The following is a 24,019-nucleotide window of genomic DNA, read 5'->3' as shown; positions in this document are numbered from 1 at the left end:
CCAGATACCATGAATCTACATGCCTCTTAGACTGTGTGAGGTGAAGCTGGTCTGGGGAAGCCAAGTTTGTGAAAACATTTGGAAAATATTGGCCTGTAGCTGGATCACACAGAGCAGTTTCGGAATGCTAAAGAAAAGGAGACCAGGACATGGGCCACACCCTTTCGAGGACTTCTTGGAAGAGTGTTTTGTTGGAACAAGCCACCTAAGCCCTCCATCCTTCTGTTTCCCCATCTGCAAGGAGGAGACACTGGTTTCTAAATACTCCTGTACCTTCAGGGACCAGGTGGGTAATGTCATTGAGAGAAGTGGACCGGGTGTAAGGAGTGAGGAGAACTGGAGGCTGCAGGACTTGCCTCAAGACTCTTAAATTAAAAATGTTTCAAGCCACCAATTTGCAACCTCTGTTCTAAAGTGTTTGAGGTTCTCCTTGGAAGAAAGGTAATATACAAGCCCAAGTTATTGCTGTCATCAATCATTTACTCTGTCAATAGCATTACTTAAATGCTCCCTATGGATAGGATCCCATACCATGTGCTGAAGAAGAATACAAAAATTTTTATGATGTGATCCCTACTTTTGAGGATTTAAGTATTTGGCTAGATTGTGTAGGCAGATGTTCATCTGTCCATCCATCCATCCATCCATGCATCCATTCATTTATTTATCCATTCACTCATTCATTCATTCAAGAAATATTTATCAAGTATCTGTTATGTGCCTACCTCAGGGCTGTGTGGGGGACACAGTGAAGGCTAAGATGTGGGCCTTGCCCTCAAGTTGCTCATGTGTTGGCGGGAGAGACAGAGACACATATGACTTCCGTTCCAGGCATGAGATGATAGTTGCTAGCATGGAGGCATGTGCCAAACTCTGTGACAGCAAAGAGAATGGGAGATTATTCGCCTAGGAAGGATCAAGATGGACTTTCTAGCTGAGGTCAAGTTTTTGCGAGTCTGGGTTTTGATAGCTAATGCAGTTCAGGGGTGAGTGGATGCGGGTGGGTTTTAAGGGAAGACAAAGATTTGAGGTAACCGGAGGTAGAAGAGGCGGGGAGAAGACTGGAGCACCACGTGACTGAAGTATCAAGGGATGAAAGATGCAGAATAGCGCTGGGGAGAAAGGGCAGGTGGTAGATGACTGTACATGCCATGGTAAGGAGTTTGGGTTTATTCCCTTGTCATCCAGGAGTGCTGGGAGACTGTGGGCAGCGGATGACATGATCAGACTCTGGCAGCAGCTCGTCCTCTCCCACCTTAAAGGAGCTTTCCATCCCCATCCTCCCTTTGCTCTCCTGCCTCAAGGAATGGTTGTCCCTACTTCTTACCCACACAGCCTGAGTGGGAACTCTTGACTCCCTCTGTTTAGGATTCTTCTGTCTTATTTCTTCCTCAGATTCTCTCTCACCTGCATTTTCCAAATTTTCCTGCTTGGCCGGACCCTTCTCCTCTTCCTATAAAAATGCTCCGTTTGCACTCCTAAAGTCAAAACGGAAAATCTTCTCTTAGCCAGGCACATAGTAAGTGCTTACTGATCACAACTATGACTGTTAGTACTGCTCTTTCAAGCAAATGCCTTGTCTGTTTCCTTTGGCCATGAGACTCTTTGGTCTACCTCATAGCCACCTGCTTCCACTTTCTCCTCACTCCCTGATCCTTAGCTCCTTGCCGTCCGGTGTGTGCCTTACCCGCCAGCAAAAGCTGGCCTCTCCTCCCGATTGCCACATGCTGTGGCCTGTTCTCAGCAAATGTCTCCCCGGTCTCTCTGATCTTCCGGTGTGCTTGCTCCAGGAGCTTTCCTGTGCCCCGGGGTGGGCCATGTTAGTTGCCCCTCATGTGTGCCCAGAGCACCCGTGGGTACTTCAGTTCATGCTTCTTACTGCATTTGGTTGGGATTGTCTGTGTGGCCGTCCTTTGCTCCTCAAAGGCCAGGACCACACTTGACTCATTTTGCATCCCCCAATACCTGGGATAACCAATACCCTAGGGTTGCCCAGTGTGGTAGCCACTAGCCACATGTGGCTACTGAGTACTTGACATGTGGCTTGTCTGAATTGAGATGTGCTGGAAGTGTAAAATGCACATGAATTTGAAAGATTTAGGACAAAAAAGTAAAATATCTTATTAATTTTATATTGAGTACATGTCAAAGTGATTATATTTTGGATATGCTGGGTTAACCAAAGTGTATTATTTAAATTAATTTTACTTCTTTTGCCTTTTTTCTATGACTATTAGGACATTTTAAATTATATGTGTGGCTCCTGTTATATGTCTCTTAGGCAGTGCTGACTTGAGCGTGGCCCAGAAGAATGGGCCTGCAAAACATGGTTATAAACTGAACGGAGTGGAGTTGGACAGCGCGCTTTCTTTTGAACCTCCTTCCCTAATTTCGATGGTGAGCCGCTCCTGGTGCTCCTCCACCTCTCTGACCTCTTTCTCTGGCTCTTTCGTCTCCCACCCTCTGAGTATTGGTCACGCCTAGATCTGAGCCATTATACAGCCTCTGTGTACTCAGCATGTGGAGGCCGACCTAAGAGGATGAATAAATGCACAAAGCCAGTTTGATTTTCTTAAAGCAAATGAATAGAATAAAAAAATGTGGGAGCCTCTAGCAAATGGCGAGAGTTAGCCATTGAAGGCTTGTGTGGCGAAGTCACCTGCCAAGGAGCCTTTGGAGCTGAGGCATAGGGAAAGGCAGGCTGGCAGGCACAACCCTTCTCCGCCCACTTACATAAAGCCTGCTTGAACCGCAGAGCAGTATTTTAAGTGCATGGAAGGTCGTGGATTGAAAACTGAGAGACCTTGAAATAGAGAAGTGTTTGCTTTCGTAACTGCGGGCGGGCGTTGCGTCTCCGGGTGGGAACGGCAGTGCCGCAGGGCGGCAGGAGGCCCAGGCGACAGTGCGGGCTCTCCCTGTGCCGAGTGCTCCAGGCCTCTTCAGTCCTGTTCCAGAAGAAGGCGACTGCCAGAGGTCGTTTCAGCTCAGGGCTGGGCAAGTGCCCTCCCGCTGCTTGAGCACTGTCTGGCTTTGGAGCCCTGGTCAGATATAAGGAACTCGGGTTCTCCTACTGTGACTCCACTTGTTCTGGAACCTTGATTAGGCCCCCTAACTTCTCTACACCATGACTTAAAGCCCTTTCCTCTGTCTTCTCACAGCTTGGGGGGATGAGTGATACTATAATGAAGAGGAGTCTGAGTTTCTCTAAGTAAATGTGAGGAACCGGGTAGAATTTGATTATCAGGCAAGCTGGAAAATACCTAACCAACCTGGGATAATCCCCAGCTCTGTTTGGCCCCATCAATGACAGGGCTTAGATGAGCTAAATGATGATGTTAGTAACTATTGCACCCTGTGTCCCAGTCCCCTTGCTGGCCAGTGAGCTGGATGTTAAGGTCAACATCACACAGGTGAGAAGCTGATGCTCAAAAGATCCTGCAGGTGAGGAGCAGAGCTGGAATCTGAAGCCACGTGTGTTTCATGCTCTTTGCACTGTTATTACATACAACCCTCAGAAAAGCCAGAAGCTCCGAGCTGTGTTATGTTTTCAGTTCTCATTCAGCAATTGTCTTTTCCAGCCTAATTTTATTTGGCTCAAGAACTATTATGATTTGATAGGTAGATGGCAAATGGTAATCCCTAACATTAAACTGTTAAGCTGTATTCCTAACTTTCTGGAAAAGTGAACTGGACAGGGATTTTTCATCCAGTTCACAAATGGCTGACCTGAGGCTCAGCATAGTCAAATGGTGTGTTCCAAGTCACACAAGCAGTGACTGGCCAGGCTGACTGTCTGGATTCTGAGCAGTGAGCATTAGAAGGAGCTGTCCCTTCCCCCTGCAGAGATTTGAAATTCAGAGAGGCACCAGACACAAGTTCCCAGAACAGAGGATCTGGCCCCTCCCAGGCTGCCCTTGAGGCTGGGTGAAGGGAGAGGGCTGCTGTCTGCGTGCTGGTGTGCCTCCCTCTCTAATGAGTGCCATCTGTGCCTGCAAGCATCTTGTGTGGTGGCGGCATCCTGTTCTCCCTTGCTTGTATCCTTAGCATGAGTCTCTCCACGGTCTGGGGACCCATCGCCAGGAATGCGGCGGCTTAGAAGAAAACACGCAAGAGCCTTCAGTGTGGCGGTGATGCATCTTACCTTGAAAATCGCCTGGAAACAGATGAGTCATCATGCCCTCTGCTTCCAAGCAAGATGACACCTACAGCATCCCCGACAGTGTGTGGGGAGGGACAGTGTGTTACTGTTTTTGATGGTTATGTGAGGATGACATAACCCAGTATCTCACGGGTAGGCATTTCTTCTTTATATCAAGCACAAAACTAAGGCGACAGAAAGGAAACAGAACTCCTTACTCAGGGTCTTTAAGAAAATGGAGGACAGTGCCTGCCTCCTGTGGCTGCCCAGGCAGGGACCATCAAGTACTGAGCAGGCTCCGTGGGCGTGTGGTTGAGACCAGAGACGTGTCCCCTGGGCTGGGAGCATACAGGGTAGTCAAGGTTAAGAGCTGATGTGGGGGCCTTTGCTGGAAGTCCTTCAATTCGCAGATGGAGCAACTGGGCGCCCCAGGCAGTGGCTACCCCTGATCAGCACCAGGTCAGAGGCCAGATCAGGATGCTGGGTGATGGACGCTTCTCCCTGCTTGGCAGGGGCATGATCGACTAGGCGGAGGTGCTCTCCCCAGGCTGCCATGGGGATCCTTGCAGACACACCCCTCCCAGAGATTCTGAGTCAGTTGGTTTGTGGTGGAGCCTGAGATTTTTGCTTTTAACCTTCCTTGGTGATTCTAATGTGTGGCCAGGGTTGAGAACCACTGACCTGGGTGAAGACTGAAAGGCCAGCAAGTGAAATCAGATGAAATGCACCAACATCTACTGAATATCTGCTGTGGGCACAGTATTTAGGTGCATCCTGTGGATGTACAAGACACAGTTCTTGTCTTCAAGGAGCTTGAAGCTTACTGTGTATTTGGGGGGAGATAAGGCAAACGTGAAAAACAGGAGTCACACGAGAACTGCGCTGCAGTTAAATTCCTAGTGTTTTTTGCCTGTTTATCCTTGACGAAGCACAGCGTACCACATATGGTGCTGTTGAGAGGTAATGTCCGTGATGAACATGAAATAAGATAAGGCAGGATCCCAACACAGTGGCAATAATAACCTTGTCTCTAGGTCTTCACACTTGCTGTTCCCTTCTTCTAGAATGTTCTTTGCTTAATCTTGGTATGACTGACTCCTTGTCATTTAGGTCTCAACTTGAATGTCACCTCCTCAGAGAGGCTTTCCAGAGGTGCCTCTCCCATCAGTCACTCTCTGGCACATCACACTGCCGGGTTCTCTTTCTAGTACTTGTCTCTGACAGGAGTCTCTTTGCTGACATTTTCCATCTCTTCCCACTGAAGTGAGTGTAAGCTCCATAAGAACAGGGATCCGGTCTTTTTCATTCCCCATTGTATTGCAGCACCCAGAACAGTACCAGGCACATAGTAGTTCTTCATAAATGTCAGCTGAGTGAATTGTCAGGGAAGGAAGCCTGTGTTGAAGGCAGCATACGACCCCAGTCTTCAAGCATGGCTAAGACTTCAAAGGAAAGGCAAGGACGTGGAGGCATGTCAGCTTGAGAGTGGGGCCCGAGCAAATCGTCCATGTGGGATAAACACAGGGTGTGTGTATGTGAGTGTTTGAGGAAGGGTGGGGAGCAGGCAAGTAACTCAGATTGGCTGACATAAAGGGGTGCTCCAAAGGGAACAGTGGGAGACATGGCTGGGAAGGCACATCTGAGCTTGTTCATGGAAGCTGTGTGGCCACCATGAACCTCAGCCAGGCTGATAAGTGTGGCCTCTGCCCTGTGGACAGTGGGACCGTCGAAGGCGAGTGAGGAGGAGAGGCGTGTGGTCATTTGGCAGCAGCATACAGGTGTTTGAGGTTGAGAGAGCAGCCAGGGACCCCTGCATCACAAGGTGATGACTTAAGGAAAGGAAGTCTTTGCCCCTGTGCGCCCCCAAGTGCCATGTGGCCTGAAGCCTAGTTGGAGCCCTCTGCTTGGGTGATGTGTTCCCCCTGCTGTGGTGTCAGTTACTGTGCCGAGAGGAGTGCCCCAGGGGAGGTGGTGGTGGCGAGGCGAGGGGGAGGGGCAGGAGGCCGTGTGGATGGGCTGGCACTGCGCCCTCACTGCTGTCAGAGAGTGACTCAGATCCCCTCCTGGCACCAGCCTGCTCCGGCAGTGCAAGCTGTTCCTTTGGCTCCTGGAGACTGGGCTGGCTCTTCACTTCTCTCCTAGGACTGAGGCAGGGAGGAGGGGTGCCGAGATCTGTGTTCCCACTGCCTCCTCTTCCCAGCACAGAGGTGGGAGAGGAGGAAGGGGAGGTAGGGGTTCTGGCTCTGGGTGCACTCCCTGTAACACCTCCGGGCCGTCCCGAGCTCTGCTCAGCACACGCACAGCAGGATACCAGGCAGGTGGACGGCGGACCAGGTGATGTGGTACTTGCACAGAAGGCGTTCCTGAAAAGTTACCGTCAGAAGCTGAATCGGGTGGACAAATGCTGATGGAACGTCGGCGTGACTGCCTGTGGTACCGACGTGACCTGAGACTGTTCAGAGCAGAACGCTCGTGCAGCGCTTTATAGCTTGCAGAGTCTTTTCATATCCTCAGTGTCAGTGTCCTCACAGCCACCCTGGGAACAGAGCGGTATTCCTATTTTTCTTTTACCTGAAGCTCCGAGAGGTTAAATCATATGCTGAAGGTCACATAGATGTTGAAAGGCAGAGCTGAGAGCCCCAACCTGGGTCTTGGGTTAATAAGAGTTTTAATAGACCATACACTGGTACAGGATTTCTTGGACTCTTAGACATAAGCACTTGTCGTATTTTAACCCTTCCTGGAATGTCACATGCTCACAAGGAGAACTCTGATGATCACTGGTGCCTGAGGAGCCACCAACACTTTTGAAAGGTTAATATGCAGGTTAGTAAACACTGGGAGTCCCTAAGGTTGAGGGTGAGCAGTCAGTCATTGATCAAATATTTCCTGTTTATCCTGTTCATCAGTTATTACTATTCATCCTTAGCCTGACACATTATATCAGGTTGAACCATATGAAATTGCCATTTTTGTTGGTCAAAAATCGTCAAATATAAGCCATATTTTGAAGTTCAACCTAATATATCAAAAGTGCTAAATAAACATGTGTTTTTTTATTTGAGAGGCTCTAGATCATTCAGGGGTTCATATTTGCAAAGCAGACTCAGCTTCCTCAATGTGTGTCAGGGAATACCACCTCAGACGTTGTTGGAGGATTAATCAGATATCATGTATAAAGAGCTCACTTAGTTCAGTGCCTACAAGATCATTCCTAAATGAGCTTTGTCTGAATGGGCATAACCTTGCCCTCCATCTGACAGAGACAGTTCAGACTTACCCATCCAGGAAGACTCCAGGCCCCTTGGAGTCTAGTGGTTGGACAAGTAGTGTTAAGAGCAAGGCCCCGGAGTCAGAGTGCTTTGGCTAGAAACTTGAGTCTGCTGTACCTCTGCTCTGTGACCTTGGGCAAGTTACTAATCTCTCTGCTGCTCAGTTTTTTCATCAGTAGAACAGGAATAATAACATACTTACCCCACAGAGTTGTGAAGGTTAAGATAATGAATGCAAAGGACTTAGATTTGTTCCTGACATATAGAAAGTGCTCAGACAATTTTAGCTGCTAGTGCTACTTTATAGTTATTCTTAATCTTCTTGTCCCTGGGATGAGAGGAAGCACTAGAATTCTCTTGGCACAAGACGGAAGACTCTGCTGCCTACAACCTCAGGGTTAGGTTCACAGCTTTGGAGAATGCTATTTGTGATCTCTGAGTTTCCTTTGGCTAGGCTCGGTGACTAGGTTTCCCCTCCATGGGAGAGGTCCTGATAAGAATCTGAGGGGTGGAAGACAGCAGAATTATCCTCAGCCACCCACAGCATCTGTTGTCCAACTTCCCCGGGTCGAGTGACACTTCTCTTATCTCTGATTATATGAGAGGCTTTGCAACATTTGAAGGTGCACAGTCCACATAAGACCACCCTCACTTCTGACACCAGCTGTAAGCTCAGGGGTCCCCATGACTACATTTAGCTTTGGTAATTTATTAAAAGGGTTAGCAGAACTTGTTAAAAGCTGTCATACCTATGGTTGTGGTTCATCACAGGGAAAGCGTAAAGCTTGAAAGCAGCCAAGGGAAGAAGCATATAAGGCAGAGTCCAGGAAAAGCCCCCAGCGTGGAGCTTCCGACTGTCCTCTCCCCACGGAGCCAGGACAGCGTTCCTTTCCTGACATCGATGTGTGACAGGACACGTGGAGCATTGCCAAACAGAAAATTCCTTTAAGCCTTGATGTCCAGAGTTTTTACTGGTGCTCCATCATCTAGGCATGGTTGGCTTCCCATGTGGCTAATCTCAGTCTCCAGCCCCTCAGGAGATTGAGCTGAGACCTCATGACCCAAAGCCTCCACCCTATACCATGTTGCCGCTGTGGCTCAGAACCCACACCCTAAGTCACACTGTTACTACCTGGCTGGCCCAAGGTCCCCAGGCAAACAGAGACACTCCTATCAGCTATGACATTCCAAGGGCTTAAGGATCACCTCTCAGAAGCCGAGGGTAAAGGCAGACCTCATTTTGGGCAAGGTTAAATTCTTTACTACACAGGTTCCACATAGGCTCTGGGGACACCAAGATAAGGGGACATAGCCCCTATCCCAAGGACCTCCTAGTTTACTGGGAGAGACAAGGTAGGTAATAGTACAAGTCAGCCAGTGTGTGGTTGTACAATGGCCCATGACCACTGGAAGGAAATGCAGGGAGGTTCTTCCTGAAGAGCTGGCATGGTCTGGCGACATGGCAATGAGGCTGGCCTGATTAGTGAAGTTTGTGTCCCAAGGTGGGACTCACGAAGCATTTCTAGATAAGAAGTTTTTGATTGATTTTGACATGCTGATCAGTTCCCCTGGGGCAGAGGATCTTCACATCCAGCCTCCCTCCCTCGCTCACTGACTTTGGGGGCTGGAGGGCAGGGGAGGGATGAACCTCCTGGAACAAACGGGAAGCTCAGCATCTCGGTAATGGTTGAGACAGCCTTGAGGCCGAGCAGAAGGAAATGAGTGACTGGGGACAAAAGCGTGTAGACATGGTTATGTAAACTATCAGAGACCTGTCCACAAACGACCCATCAGTGCCAGCCTTCACTTGGAAATTGCTCTCTGATGATTGTGGTGACAACACAGGATGCCCCTGGGATCAGTGAGAGGGCACGGCCGTTCTTCCTTTACCTCAGTCTTTTCAGCAGCTGTCCTGGCTCCCTCTGGGTGAGGGGAACCCTCAGATGCTCTTTGGCACAGTTTGCCTACTGGCTGGTGCCATGGTCTCCATCACACTCGTTCCCATCTCTCAGCACTCCCAGGAATGTGCTTATCTTGCCATTGACCTCACCATCAACACTTGGATGGGAAGCTAAGCTCACCATCCCCTCCCCCTACCCACAGGCATTTCATGTTCTATTTCTGGTCCTCACGTTCATTCTCTGGGTCCCTGGGGATCAGCAACTCCATCAGACCAGTTCAGAGGGATGGTCACACCTGTCAGCCTGAAGAGAAGTGGCCTTATCAGGAGGATTGCCAAGTGTCACTGGGGACCAGAAAGACCACATCTCGACACGGCCCTCAGCAGTGGGGCCCCATGATTTATGTTCTAGGAAGTTTCACCACCTGAATTAATTTAGGCCTCTTTTAGGGGGGCAGGGCAGCACGTTGCTTGCCACAATCCTTTATTTGTTCAAGAAAAGCAGCAGACACCTGCTCTCATCTCAGAGCACCAATATCAGCAGCTGCCTTTTCATAACTCAGTAATCGATGATCCTTTTTTGGAGGAGGGGTTTCTGAGTGAAAGGACGGCAAGTCCTTTCGGGGCAGCAAGTAAAAGGAAACTTGGTTCATTCAGTTCATGAATATTCATTGAAAATTTACCGTAAACCTGGCACTGTTGGGGTGCTGGGAATTCAAAGATGACAAAGACGGGGTCATGGTGCTTGAGGAACACATAGTCCAGTGGGGGAGACAGGCATGTAAATAACGAAATAAGCAGCAAAATGCCTGATGCTATCAAGAGGGAATAAATGATTAATTCTTCTGCAAGGAGTAATGATCAGGGATGGGTTCCCAGAGGAGAGGGTGTTTCACGCTGGCCTTTTAAGAACACTAGCGCTCCCCAGTTGGAGAAGAGAGAGAAGTTATTCCAGGCAAAGGGAGCCATACAGACAAAAGCAAGGAGAAGAGAGGTTCACCGAGGACACGGAAGAGCCAAGGCCCCCACTCACAGCCCCAGCAGCTGTGCCCTGCACATACTCCAGGGGAGGCCAGTTATCCAGACTGTGGTATGAATGGTGCGGCCTGGAGTCCTACAATATGGTGGCCAGAGGGATGGTGCATGGGAGGGGTGGGGAAGGCATGGTGAGGAATCACGGGGGGTTTCACTTTGATTTCATCTGTTGCCTCGGCCATCAATGGGGAATTGCTCAGCAGACATTGGTTGAGCAACTACTGAGTACTTGGGATTTTACCATATCTCTGCCATTCTTGTCTACTCCACAAGCAGGGCTAATGAAGACTATCTTGAATAATACTTAACGTTTCTATCTAATAGAAGGTCAACACTCTTCTGACCTAGGACACATCATTAGCCCACATTTCAGTGACAGGTAAGTGTTAATCACTGGGTCTGAGACCCTGTTGCCTAGCATCATAGATGACTTAGAACAATAGGGGATAGCAGTGACCATCTAGTTCAATACCCTCATCATATAAATGAGGAACTGAGGGCCAGAGAAGGAAATGACTTCTTTAAAATCACACAGCTTGATGGCTTTAGAGCCTGGACTAAAGCTAGGTCTCCTACCTTGTATCTCAGTAATATTTCCACCAAATAGCTATAGAACTGTAACTGAGTACCATGTATTTATCCTCCCTAGAATGGAGCATTGTGCCTGTGTTAGAGTAAGCAACCCTAGCTGCTATGATAGGTCGCCCTTGAAATCTCAGGGACCTGACACAATAAAAGTCTATGTCTCGGGCCAGCCCCGTGGCTTAGCGGTTAAATGCGTGCGCTCTGCTACTGGCAGCACACCAAGGCACCGCTTGTCAGGCCATGCTGAGGCAGCATTCCACATACAGCAACTAGCAGGATGTGCAACTATGACATACAACTATCTACTGGGGCTTTGGGGGAGAAAAAAGGAAAAAAAGGAGGAGGATTGCCAATAGATATTAGCTCAGGGCCGGTCTTCCTCACCAAAAAGAGGAGGATTGGCATGGATGTTAGCTGGGGGCTGATCTTCCTCACACACACACACAAAAATTCTATGTCTCATCCTCATCACAGCCCAGCATGGGCCGGGCAGCTCTCCCAGCAGTTACACAGAGGTGTAGGGAGGGTGTCAGCCTATGGTGGAAAGAAGGGAGAAAACACATCCACTCTTAACTGCCTTAGCTGGGGGAGTGACACACATCGCATTGGAGAGAACAGTCTCAGATTGCATCTAGATGCGAGGGGCTGGGAAATGCAGTTCAGCTGTGTGCCCAGGTATATAAGATGGACTTAGTGAGCACCCAACCAGCATATGCCACAGGTATAGTGTGGGAAGTCCACGTCAGAGCTCTTACCCCTAATGCTAGCAACCCAATGGCAGTCGACCAAATGGATATCTGGTCTGTACCCCAGAGCCGTCAGCTCCTTCTTCTGTGCCTTGCCCCCTGTGCCATTCTGCAAGGTGGAAACGGGGACCCAGAGAATGCACGAGCTGTCCGGGGTCATGCCCAACTCCAAAGGCCCAGGACTTAAACCCAGGAGTTCTAGATTTCAGGGAGTACTCCTTTCCTCTTCAGACAGACCTGAAGTTCTCTTCAGGGAGCAGATACCTCCTCTCAGAGGACTGTGGTCCTGGCAGCATGCCTCTGAACTGGTTGTGTGCAGTGGTGGAAGGTGGCAGGCACGGAGGTCCTTTGGGAGGGAGGGGAGAAAGGAGAGAGGGGAGCAGCTGTCCTCTCTGGGAGCTGTTGTTCCCCTGTCTGCCACCACGGTTTCCTCTTAGTCATGGCACTGTTTATTTTTCTGGACAGCGAGCAGGCGGTTGGGGATACCTGTGCGCGTGCGAGCGCAGCAGGGCCCGCTTCCCGGGCAGGGTGTGGGGAGGCGCGTGCGGGCTCCGGGGGCGGCGGCCGCTTTGGTTTCCGCCTAGCTCTCCCGCGGTACGGAGCAGGCGGCAGCCTTCCTCTCCACCTCCGGGCGCCACGGATATCATTACCTGGGGAAGGATATTTTGGGGAAGGCATTGGGTTGGAAAGAGACGTGGGCGTTCAGTTTCTTCCCAGTGCCATCTCCTGAGGATCCTGAAGTAGCAGCCAAAGCTCTGTCCCGCGCGGTTCGGGGGCTCTTCCTACTCCACACACATGCCTCCTGAAGCCCGTTCAGGCCCCTGCTCTTCCCTCCACCCTGATCTTCCCTGCGGAGCGTCAGACTCACCATTTACCTCCCTCTGGCATTCCTGCGGGCAGTGCGCGGGCAGGAGCAGGGCATGGGGGATCTGACGCGAATCCATTCTGAGGACACAGCTCATACTGCCTCAACCAACTAATTGTTTAGAGCTACAAAGTTATGACCTCTTTAGAAACTGCTTTTCAGTTCCTGGGGTCCCCACTCACTAATCGTTAAGCCCTTTTTACTAGCAGCAGCCTTAATTCAGGCTGTTGAAGCTTCAGTACAGCAATCTTTTATTTTTTGGTGTGGAAGACCGGCCCTGAGCTAACATCTGTTGCCAATCTTCCTCTTTCTGCTTGAGGAAGATTGTCTCTGAGCTAACATCTGTGCCCGTCTTCCTCTATTTTGTATGTGGGATGCCACCACAGCATGGCTTGATGAGCAGCGTGTAGTTCCGCACCCAGGATCCAAACCCACGAACCCCAGGCCTCCGAAGCAGAGTGCGAGAACTTAACCAGTATGCCACCAGGCTGGCCCCCAAAGATTTTTTTTTTTTTGAGAAAAGATACTAAAATTTCCTGAGCTCCTTGGTGATGTGGTGAAAGCTAATTGCTTTCATTTACTTTGTTATCTCATTTTATCCTCAAAGCAAGATGTGGTCAGTTACTGTGTGAAGGGCACTTGATTAGACACTGCCAGGGTCAAGGGTGATTTGAAAGTGGCTCCATCCCTCCAGGAGCTCAGTCCAGTGACCGTGATGGTTTCTTGCCATCGTAACCACTGTGATCGGTGGCAATACAACACAAGGTCCCATTCCTGGGCAAGCTCACATACTGTGCCAGGCGGGGCACAAAGTACTGGACACGTGTCACCTCATTTATCCCTCACAGCACTCCTAGGAGGTTATTATTATACCCATTTTACAGTCAAGTAACCTGAGTCTCAGAGAGTGAAGCCACCCGCCCAAGGCACTGAGCTGGTATATGATGGAGCGGGTATTTAACCCACATCTGGCTGACTCTAGAGTCAATACTCACTGTCTGTCACAAATAATGCAAATAGAAGCCAGAACCCTGAAAAACACTATGCCAGTTACAAATGGAGTGCCAAGGGAAGGCAGAGGTTGATTAATTCTCACTGGAAGCCCAGGAGGGTGACCTAGATGAGTTTGAATTTGCACTGGTCCTTAAAACTTTGGCAGGGCTCCCAAAGGCACAGTTACGCGGAAGGAGGTCCAGGGGACGAGAACATCACTTCACAGAGGTAGAGGTTGTGCGGAGACAGGCCTTGAGGAGGCGCCTGAGCAGCAGAGGGGCCCATTCGTGTGTTTCCCTGTTTATCTTTCCAGCTCTCTCAGATAGAATTATTGCAAAGATATTTATATGATTATAAAAATGATTCCGTTATTATAAAAAGAAGGGATGTCCCTCCCATTTTGCAGATGGGGTCTTGAAAGCTCTGCACAGAATTGCTAAGTCACAGAGAAAGCTTCCAGGCCTGTAGCACGGGGGCTCCAGGGCTTAGCCACGTTTCTTCAGGGGGCTCTGGCCTCTGGTGAGCTGCAACACCCTGGAGCAGCCTGCAGCCCTCTCAGACCTGGGGAGGGGGAGCTGGGCAGCAGCTCTAGGACGGAGCTGCAGACCGTTCTCCTGCCTGCTCGCCTGCTGTCCACCCTCCATTTTTCCCTGAGCTCTGGGCTTCCCAGCACAACAAAACGGAGTCTGTCTGTTGTAATCTCAGGCACAGCTTGAGCCATTGTTCCTGGAGATTTCCAGGCCTTTTCTCTGGACCAAACATGGAGAGGCAAGGGCCACCCATTCCACTCAGCTGACTTTTGTTCCTTGCCTGCTCTGTACCTGGCTCTGTGCCCGGGGCCAGTACACTCTGCTGCCCCTACAGATAGAGGCCTCGGGTCTTCTCTCTGAAAACAACCAGAAATGAGCCAGAAAACAGCCCGTGACTCACTGTCATTGGGCAAATGAAGTGTTGTTGAAGTAGTGATGCTGAGCATAGAACAGACATAATTCAGCTGCCCTTGTGGTAGGAGGAATGGAGGGCAGGCAAGGGGAAGATCTTCCTGGCTGTTGGGATGGTGTGACTGTTGGAACAGGCCGGCGGGGCTGTGTGGCATCCTCTTCTGTAGACATTCACGATTGGGATAGACATGTGGAATTACAGAGGGAGGAAGTGCCTGAGGGGTATATTCACCATGATCAGTGGCCCCCGGGGAGAGTATTCTCTGCTTCTGGGGGAGGGCAGTGTTCCTCAGATGCTACTGTGCCCCACATCACCTGGGGATCTTGTTAAAATGCAGCCTGGGATTCAGATGCTCTGAGTCGGGCTCAAGAAGCTGCTTTTCTAACCAGCTCCTGGGGATCGCTGCTGCTGCTGCTGGAGAGCACACACTGAAAGCAAGGTGGCAGAGAACGAGGCAGTGGGTGGGTGAGGGGTGTCTCTCCAAAGCACATGAGTTTAGACTCAGGTGTGACCTTTCAAATTGATTTTGTTTTTTAAAGATGCTGAGGTATCTATCTGGGGGTGGAAGAGGTGAGGACCAGGTGTGGGAAGAGAGTAGATTTGTTTGTGCAGGAGGAGCGGAGGGCTATGTAAGAGCCTGGTTCAGCACATGAGCCCAAGTAGCCAGCCAGGGCCCACCCCCAGCAGACCCCAGTGTGCCCTGGTGGGGCAAATGATTCTAGCTTTTCTCCATCAGGCATAACTTCCAGCCTCACTTGTTAAGGCCAACACCGTCTGGGGAGAGCAGGATATTCTGAATTCATGAGAAATCCAGATTAGTGAGATTGTCAAGAGCTATCCTTCAGTGACATCTGAACATGTGCCCCTAGAGGTCTTGGGGGTCTGCTGTCCTCACGCCCATCTCATCTGCGGCCAGCACCGCGAGTGCTCTTGGGAAGTGGTTGCTGCCCAGGAACTTAAACAGGGGGTTCCTTGGAGGGGGCAGAACTCGCCCCTTTGCTGTCTTGTTTACACCACTCTCAGCTGGTCAGTTCTCTCCTTAGCTGACGAAAAAGGTAAATTCCACCCCGGGTTTCATCCCTATTTGTCACAAATTCCAAATCATGAGGATCCAAACTATAAACCACCCAGAAAACTGAAAGGGTCCATGCCGTTTATTTACATCCCATTTCTGCAGCCTCAGGGCAGGAGTCGGGGTTTCCCCAGAGAGATGGTGCTGAGGGGCCAGCGAGTGGTCAGTGGCGTGGCTTCTTGAACCCGCTTCAGTCCGGGGCTTCCCCTGGCCGGATTACTGCTGGGCCTGCTGCCGTGGTCTAGCGCCCCCCACCCGCCCCTCTACAGCCTCTTCTTATTGCAACCCAGAGCCCTAGACTGGGTGTTCTCAACCTGGTGCAATTTTGCTCCCAGGGGACATTTGGCAATGTCTGGAGATGTTTTGGTTGTCACAGCTAAGGGCAGGTCCTACTGGCATCCAGTGGGTAGAGGCTGGGGATGCTACTAAACATCCTACAACGCACAGGACAGCCTCCCACAGGAAAGAATTATCTAGTCCAAAGTGTCAATAGTGCTGAGGTTGAGAAACCCTGCCCTAGACAAGTGCCCGGGGGTCCTGCCTTGGCCTGGGAGAGCTGGATACACAGGTAGCTCAGCTAGGACTTTGCCAGAACACCCTCCTTAGAGTGAGGTGTTAGGGCTGATTTTCTCTCCTTAAAATGAAGATTCCTATGATGTGCTCTCTCATCCACCTGCCTTTGTCATCAGGGCTTTGGCGTGCCCCGTATAGAAGAGGTTTTCATAGGTGGCTGTGAGCTAGCAGGTGAAAGGGTGGGGCAGCCAGTCTCTTCCCTCGTATTATGTACTGGTCATTCTTAGCATCACACCAGAGTTAGAGTCGGGTAGGGAAAAGACATAGCCTGTGGAATCAGACAGTCCTGGGTCTTGGCTGTGTGCCCTTTGTGAGTGAGTTAACTTCTCTGTCAGTTTCCCCTCCTGTGAGATGTGTGTAGCCAAGCATCTAACCATGCAAGGGTTAGGACATGACTATTCAGAAATGATAGCTAGGGGGCCGGCCCCATGGCTTAGCGGTTAAGTGCACGCGCTCCGCTACTGGCGGCCCAGCTTCAGATCCTGGGCGGGCACCGACACACCGCTTCTCCAGCCATGCTGAGGCCGTGTCCCACATACAGCAACTAGAAGGATGTGCAGCTATGACATACAACTATCTACTAGGGCTTTGGGGGAAAAAAAGGAGGAGAATTGGCAATAGATGTTAGCTCAGAGCCGGTCTTCCTCAGCAAAAAAGAGGAGGATTAGAACGGATGTTAGCTCAGGGCTGATCTTCCTCACAAAAAAAAAAAAAAGATAGCTAGTGTAGTTATAAGCCCCGACACTTTTATGAAACGCTTGTTTGTTTTTCCCACCTAACACTGGGTGACCGGGAAGAAAAATCCAGTCCTTGAAGTCCAGAAATAAACACAGTGATGATGGCAGTAATCACAGGCAGAGAGAGTCAGATTCACACTAAACAAAACAGTTACATTGTGACTGCGCAAGCAGGTGATCTGTTCATCTGTCTGCGTGCTGCGAGTTGGATTCTGCTAAACTTCAGGGCCGAGGTGAAAGAGTAGGACATGGGGCAGTAGTGCTGGTTAGTGAGTTTGTGTGCTTGCCTCTGGGGGTAGTCTAGGGTGCCATGATGTGTGTGGCAAGCAAGCCACAACTATGGCTGGGTGTGCAAGATGGTATGTAGTCAAATGGATTTGATTCCCAGGCCATAGGTAAGTGCTTTGGGGATTAGTCTTGTTTTGTGCTATTTGTTCTTCCCAGCCTCCATTAGAGGTAAACATGCTGGCATTACCTAAATACTGTGCTTTTATTCATTTATTTTTACTTATCTTCTGCCTCTCTCCCAAAAAAAGAATCTGAGATAATTCACAACTAAAGAAACAGATGATATAGATAAAGGTATAGTAAGCTTTCTAAAGCAGGAATATGTTTGTCTATCAGGATTAAAAACTTTGCTAATTCTGTAGGCCAATCTAGTCACTGTGTTTGATCATCATTTTTGTCTCTGAGCTTCTTGCCAGCCAAGGTAAAAAGGGAAAGAGGATAAAATTATGAAACACAACATTTTTATGTGTGACCTTGAATGACAAAGTGGACAATTTCCGTAATCACAATTTTGCAACAAATACAGAGGTGGTTTTCACAACAAATCTTTTTTGTTTTTTAATTTTTATTGTGGTAACATTGGTTTATAACATTGTATAAATTTCAGGTGTACATCATTATACTTCTGTTTCTGCATAGATTACATCATGTTCACCACCTGAATACTAGTTGCAATCCATCATGACACACATGTGCCTAATCATCCCTTTCACCCTCCTCCCTCCCTTCTTCCTCTTTGGTAACCACCAATCCAGTCTCTGTCTCTATGTGTTTGTTTGTTGTCAACGAATCTTAGTGAAAGCTGAAGGCATCGTTTTAGATTGCAGGTTAGTGGAGACAGCTCTGCAAAGCTCCTGGGGAGTCAGCGCCTCAGCGTGTAGCTTGATATGCAGCAGAACTTAGAATGCCCAGCAGAGTAGACGAGTCACCATTCCTCATATTCTCTTCCCTAAATATCATTTCTCTGGCTGGGCTTTTCACCAGGAGTTGTTTATGGATAATTTGAGGTGTTCCTTCCTTCCGAGCACCTGGGTGCTGGACTTCTATATCATAAACAGGTGACTTATATCAAGTGTCCATCCTGTTTCTGGCATCGAGTAGGCACTCTGTGTTCATTTCTTTGTTTCTCTGTTTATTTTTAACATTTGTTCTTCCATCCATCCGTCCATCCATCCAACCATCCATCCATTCATCCATCTGTCGAACCTTCCCCTAATTTCGGAAAACAGAGTGGGTAGGTGTAGTGGTTGACATGATACTTATTTAGATGAGCTTAGATGTCTATGAAATTCAGGCTGCCATTCTCCGTAATGCCTTGGTCCTCACCAGGAGTTGTAAAGGCCTGTGGGACAGAGCGGAGATGAACGGGCCTGGTTGTTGAGCAGGGAAGCTGTTGGTGATGTATGGACTGGCCAAGCTGTGGGAGAGACATCTGAAAGGCCATTCACAGAGTGCCTAACTAATTAAATGGGTTCACGAACTGAGAGCCGTGCTGTACAAAAGGCCTATGGTGTCCTTGTCATAAAAGAAACACAACCCGTTGCTGGTTCCATCGTTAGCTGTATATTTGTAATTGAGGCCCATACTTGTTTGCACAATCAATTCTATGGGTACAAGTCAACTTACTTTTATTTTTAGAACTACGCTATTCAGTTGCCAAGAAACACATCAATTGCTGAATGGTTTATTTAATTCATCCTGTTGATCCTTTGCAATATGATCCATTTCGTTGTTTTTGGTTAAGCCAATCGTGTGACTAGATTATGCCTGAAATTCTGCTCTTATCATCACCACCCTCCATCTCCTGGGCAGGTGCACACACATCCATGCACACACACTCACTCACATGCACACACATGCATGTATACCTTTGAGGGCCCAAAACATTAGAAAGATAGAAAACAGCTTAGAGCAGGTACAAGCATCCTCTAACCCTCTGAAATCCCCCTTGTGACGACCACCATAGCTGTCGCCTCTTGAGGAACTGAATTTGAATTCTTCAGGAGCTGTGCTGTTCTAGCTAATGAACTTTCCCGGTTTTCTGAAAGTTAACCAGAACATCTTTTGTTAGTTGTACCACACTACTGAAAATATTCCTATAATGTGTTAGCCCCTTTTCTCACCTTGGTGAATATTACGAATAATTGAACCTACCTTTGCATGATTAAGGCTCATTATGGTTGAGGATAGAGAGAGGCTCATTAAGGTGTAAAGGAAATGGATTTTGGAACGAGACAAGTCTGGAGTTAGGTTTTGGCTTTGAAATCCGCTTACAGGCCATGTGGTTTTAGACCACCTGACAGCTTTTATTAACCTCGGTTTTGTTTATTGGTCTGCAGAAACAGAAATGATCATATTTACCTTGTAGGGCTGTTATGAGAGTTAGAAATAACGTAGGTAAATTGCCTGGACGTTAGTAGTATCCTGCATCTGGTAGCAGTTGTTTTTGGCTTTTATTATTCCGGAGAGTGCCAGAGGAACATATAGTTATGAAAGCTGCAGGAAACTGAGACTGAGTCAAGTGTGGACTGTCCTCAGGACAGCCTTCAGAAGAGCTGAATTCTGATGCCAATAACGATGTCTTTGTTATTAATAAAATGGGAGAATAGTGGGAAAAGATCTCCATCTGATGTGTCTATTTGGTTTCTCTCTGGGGAACTCCTGGGGTAGATGGTTTATGCAGGTCTCTGGAGGCCGCATGGGTGAGGGGTCCGTCTAGCTACCACCTGGCTCCGCTGGGCCTGGAAGAAATGCAAGGACAGAAGGACTGGGGGGTTGGCCCCAGCCACACAGGGGAGGGATGGGGCGGGGAGAGTGGGACTTCCTGCACCAGGTCTTGTAGCTGCTGCCTGGTCCCCAAGCCACACTGGTTCCGTCCTTCACTCAGTGTGATGGAGGTTGCCTATGTCTGGCAGAATGCCCTGCTGTTAAGCACAGAGTAACTTGGAGAAGCAAACAGAAAAGTGATCCTTGGACATCTTGGGTCTCTAGTAGCTTTTAAGGCAAAGAACATTTTGATGAATTATCAGCAAGTAATCAATATATGGATTACAGTTCTTGGCCTCAGAGACACGTGGATGCAAACTTAAGGAGGAAGGGGTTGGCAGAACGTGTCATTGGGGAGCTACCTTCTCAATCCCAGGCAGGAAATCCCACGAGGGGAAGATCCAGGTGACGGTGACAGTGGCTCCCAAGCGTCACGGCCCTCTCACGTTGCTAAGAACAGAGTTATGTTCAGTCAGCTCTATATTTCCAAGCCACAACGTGCAGTCAAAACCTCAAAGAGTCCACCTGATAGAAAAGAGTCAAGGCCACTTGAATGCCTTTCCTTCCCTTTCTCTTGTTCAGGACATCATGAAAGCAAGCCCTGACATCTTCAGCTAATAAGGTACCTGAGGGACAGAACCTAGAAGATGGAGAACTAAGAAATCCCAGCCTATTCCCAGTCTCCCAGGCCTATTCTGTTTTCCAAGGCTGGATTTTCAATTATTAATTAATCACAAATTAGTAAATAACAAGCAATAAATGATACGAAAGTGTTGTGATGTCTTCCAGTGCTTCTAGAAATGCTAAATGGCAATCCCTGTAATAGACTCTCAATAAATATAATTAAATGCCTACTACATGCCAAGGGCTCTGCTGAGCACGTTGGAAATCACAGAGAAGCTGTGTGTCCCAGCTTCTCAAGGGAACCCAGTGTGGGGAACATGGGGGCACCATGAGGAGGCCACTGGTCACACCAGGCAGTAAGCGCCAAGTGTCAGGTGGTCGGCCAGCTGGCTCCAGGAGGCCACTGGAGGGGGAAACAAGTTAGTTAGGAATCTGTTTTCTCCTTGTGGGTTTCATGGCGTCAATTTCAGCGGGAGAATCCCTGTTGGATATGCTGTGTATTCCAGACAGAAAACAGTTTTTAAACCCCAAGGAAGGAATTTTTAAGGGGGTCAGGAGAAAAGTAGGGGAGAGGGATCATTCTTTCCTGGGAATCTTTGATCCAAGGGACCTGTGCCTGTAAGAGGGAGGGCCATGATGACTTTGTCCCAAGACTTCACATCTGTGATGTTCAACAGCCACCTCAGCTGGGAGTGCACCTCACACACGTGCAGTCAAAGCTGGATGACTGCCCCATCCCGTTTCCCCCAGGACCCTCCACCCTGCCCGGTCTCCAGTCAGTGGAATCTTTGAACCAGAGGCCCTTCCTGGGCACCACAGTCCTCACTACTACTGGAGTCTTCCTAATCACCGGCAGCTCTATTCAGCCTCCATGTAGCCTCTGCATTTCCTGTGCAGTCACGCTCTGCTCAGCCTCCTCTCTGGGGCTAAGCAGCCTGTTCTTAAAGGGCTTGCCCCAAGCCTGCCTTGCAGCTCTCCCCTCCGTCTTCCCCCACTTAGCCTCCTACCACCTTCTTCAAAACCCTATCTAAAAAAAAAAATATCCTCCTCTAAATTCCCCAAGTGTTTGAAGCACTATTGTTTAAAGGAATGAGCTTCAAGGGCCGGCCCTGTGGCTTAGCGGTTAAGTGCTCGCGCTCCGATGCTGGCGGCCCGGGTTTGGATCCCGGGCGCGCACCGATGCACCGCTTCTCCGGCCATGCTGGGGCCGTGTCCCACATGCAGCAGCTGGAAGGATGTGCAACTATGACATACAACTATCTACTGGGGCTTTGGGGGAAAAATAAATAAATAAATAAAATTTAAAGGAATGAGCTTCAATTATGGGGCTAGATAAGCCTCCTCTCAAAGCAAGCCTTGGCCACTTGCTGGCTGTGTGGCTTTGGGTAGATAAATTAACCTCTCTGAGCCTCAATTTCTTCTTCTGTAAAATAAAGTTGCTGTGAGCATTATAGGATGACATGGGCAAAGCATCTATGATGATGCCTGGCACATAGGAGGTGGCCGTTACTTTTAGAGCACCGCACCCCCCCCAACCTTCATTTCTTTTTACATGCAGAGCTTGCACTAGCATAAAGGTAATTTGGTTCATGAACTGCTGTTTTGTGAATGTGTGTTTTATGAGCCGGCACTTTGCTGACACTTTCGTAGGCACTGTCACATTTAACCCTGCCACCTGTTTTTGTGACGTACATGCTAGTTTTGCCACTTTCTAGATAGAGTCGCTGAGGCCAGAGATCAGGAATGTGAAGGCAGGTTCCCAGAGGACTCCTCTAGCACCCTTTCCATCGGCTTGCACATGTGCTTATACACCCGGTCCTCCATACTGTGTAGGTGCTCAGCACCAGCCCCGGGGGATGGACGCAAGGTAAGCCCCGCCCTGTCCTCAAGGAGAGAGAGGTGAACTGTTGGGAGAGAGACAGGAGACTGCACACACTTGCTGCTGAGGGCTGGGACTGTGCTTTTCTCTTGCTGTTGGAGCCTGCTCCAGCTTTCTGTGGTGCCCAGCCCAGGGCTCCGGCCTGACAGGCTGCTCAACTGAGTCACCTCCTCGGAGAGCAGAAGGCAGCAGAGACTGGCCGGGAAGGAGGCAGGCCGAGGCCAGAGCCGGCCTTCTGCATCTCAAGGTGGGATGTGCAGGCCTATGCCGGGGCGCTTCCGGAAGGCTCCTTCTCATGGCTGATCTACCTGTCGACAAGGCATATTTCCTTAGGCACGAAGCTTTAAACTAAGTTATGGAGGAGGCAGAAAGATGAAAGGACACAATCCTGGTCCTCAGGGAGCCCAGAGCCCAGGAAAACCAAGGATGTCAGAAAGAACCCTTACCAAGCTCCAGAGAAGCAGACTCCAACATGTGCCAATCAGGTGTGGCAGCACAGCCCGGGCAACAGGGGGATGAGGAAGGGGCGGGCCTGGGGGTCTCGCAGACGAGCTTTATGTGGCCTTAGAAAAGAATTGAGAAAATGGCCCGAGAGTCAAGGGGAGGAGCTTGACATATTGAGAATAAAGAGGAGCCTTTTTAAAATTCAGGCCACAATGGATAGAAGGGAGAGGGGTGAGGGGATGGCATGAGGGAGAAATGGATACCCTGACTGCATTGGCAAGGACCTGGCAGGTCTGTTCAGTGATCCAGAGGGCAAAGCGAAGTGGCAGTTTGGAGAAGTGAAAACAAACGTGGCTCCAGGTCTGACCGTGGTGCTGCCCCCAGACGTGGCGGTCATTCACCTCTCCGCCCTAGGCTCCAGTCCTCTGCAGTGGGGAGGACACGCACCTCGAGGGCTGTGGGGAGAAAGGAGGGCGGATACAGCAGCCCTTCAGTGGGCCACTCCACGCTTCTTCCTTCCTCCTCCCCTGCTGCCCGCCCTGCCTTGTGTGGCATCCCTGTGTCGCTTCTCCCAGGGCCCCGGGGACATCGTCCCACGTGTCATGAGAGGTTTGGAGGAGCCAGTCCTCTGACCTTCCAGGAGGAAGCACCCTTCTCCCTTGGTGGAGAAATGGCCCTAACTCACTGGGCCTAGAAGCCAGGATGGACAGAGGAAGGGGTGGCCCCACATCCCAGCCTGTGTGTCCCAAACCAGCTGCCCTCCACTGTCGGACACCAGCCCCTCGGAGTCTGCTTCGGGAGGATCTTGGCCATCTTTGGAGCTGTCATCCAGCCAGGTGCGGTTCTCCTCTCCTGCGGCCTGACCCAGTTCTGGTCAAGGAGGATCTGGATTTCTCGTGGAGAAGAAGAGCAACAACCCACCTCTATATTCCTTTCTTGCATTTTTATTTTAATATTAAAACAATCCTTAAGTGGGCTCCTCCTTTTTCAAATGGTAAACCGAGGCACAGAGAAACAAATGCATAGGCCTTTATCCCACAGTGAGTCAGAACCAGAGTCCTAGGTCCTGAGCTCCAGCTCCCGACAGGAGGTGTTGGAACCTTAATGTGCATGCTAATCACTGGGGTGTGTTCCAAGCAGACCCTCTGGACCCACACAGA

The sequence above is a fragment of the Diceros bicornis genome, chromosome 17 (genome assembly GCF_020826845.1).
Source record: "Diceros bicornis minor isolate mBicDic1 chromosome 17, mDicBic1.mat.cur, whole genome shotgun sequence".
Taxonomy (NCBI): domain Eukaryota; kingdom Metazoa; phylum Chordata; class Mammalia; order Perissodactyla; family Rhinocerotidae; genus Diceros; species Diceros bicornis.
Note: the sequence above shows the minus strand (reverse complement) of the source record.